Source organism: Perkinsus marinus (assembly GCF_000006405.1).
Source record: "Perkinsus marinus ATCC 50983 genomic scaffold scf_1104296947012, whole genome shotgun sequence".
In the NCBI taxonomy this organism is placed as follows: domain Eukaryota; phylum Perkinsozoa; order Perkinsida; family Perkinsidae; genus Perkinsus; species Perkinsus marinus.
The window spans coordinates 1-944 of NW_003210756.1; the positions used below are offsets into that span (position 1 = coordinate 1).

At 48.8% G+C, this 944-nt stretch overlaps 6 non-coding genes across 6 annotated transcripts; all 6 read right to left on the reverse strand.

Moving 5' to 3' along the window:
* Window positions 1-8: 8 nt before the first annotated feature.
* On the reverse strand, window positions 9-81 carry Pmar_PMAR021558. The gene has a single exon. It is a non-coding gene; the product is annotated as a tRNA-Val (tRNA).
* An 89-nt stretch (window positions 82-170) lies between these two features.
* Pmar_PMAR021559 lies at window positions 171-243 on the reverse strand. Its single transcript has one exon. It is a non-coding gene; the product is annotated as a tRNA-Val (tRNA).
* An 89-nt stretch (window positions 244-332) lies between these two features.
* Window positions 333-405, reverse strand: Pmar_PMAR021560. Its single transcript has one exon. It is a non-coding gene; the product is annotated as a tRNA-Val (tRNA).
* Window positions 406-494: 89 nt separating this feature from the next.
* Window positions 495-567, reverse strand: Pmar_PMAR021561. Its single transcript has one exon. It is a non-coding gene; the product is annotated as a tRNA-Val (tRNA).
* An 89-nt stretch (window positions 568-656) lies between these two features.
* On the reverse strand, window positions 657-729 carry Pmar_PMAR021562. Its single transcript has one exon. It is a non-coding gene; the product is annotated as a tRNA-Val (tRNA).
* Window positions 730-818: 89 nt separating this feature from the next.
* On the reverse strand, window positions 819-891 carry Pmar_PMAR021563. Its single transcript has one exon. It is a non-coding gene; the product is annotated as a tRNA-Val (tRNA).
* Between the last annotated feature and the right edge of the window lie 53 nt (window positions 892-944).

Below are 944 nucleotides of genomic sequence, written 5' to 3' on the forward strand. Positions count from 1 at the left end.
AGTAGCTATACCAGGAGCGAGGATTGAAATCGCGATTTTCTGCGTGTAAGGCAGACGTCATAACCACTAGACCATCCCCGCGACGGAACCGTTGAACCAAGCTCAATCCAGCAAGTGAGTCATATATTGACTGTTCAGATCCGGCATGTCATATGCGTAGGAGTAAGCTATACCAGGAGCGAGGATTGAACTGGCGATCTTCTGCGTGTAAGGCAGACGTCATAACCACTAGACCATCCCGGCGACGGAACCGTTGAACCAAGCTCAATCCAGCAAGTGAGTCATATATTGATTGTTCAGATCCGGCATGTCATATGCGTAGGAGTAAGCTATACCAGGAGCCGGTATTGAACTCGCGATCTCCTACGTGTAAGGCAGACGTCATAACCACAAGACCATCCCGGCGACGGAACCGTTGAAACAAACTCAATCCAGCAAGTGAGTCATATATTGATTGTTCAGATCCGGCATGTCATATGCGTAGGAGTAAGCTATACCAGGAGCGGGTATTGAACTCGCGATCTTCTGCGTGTAAGGCAGACGTCATAACCACAAGACCATCCCGGCGACGGAACCGTTGAACCAAGCTCAATCCAGCAAGTGAGTCATATATTGACTGTTCAGATCCGGCATGTCATATGCGTAGGAGTAAGCTATACCAGGAGCGAGGATTGAACTCGCGATCTTCTGCGTGTAAGGCAGACCTCATAACCACTAGACCATCCCGGCGATGAAACCGTTGAACCAAGCTCAATCCAGCAAGTGAGTCAAATATTGACTGTTCAGATCCAGCATGTCATATGCGTAGGAGTAAGCTATACCAGGAGCGAGGATTGAACTCGCGATCTTCTGCGTGTAAGGCAGACGTCATAACCACTAGACCATCCCGACGACTGAACCGTTGAACCAAGCTCAATCCAGCAAGTGAGTCATATATTGACTGT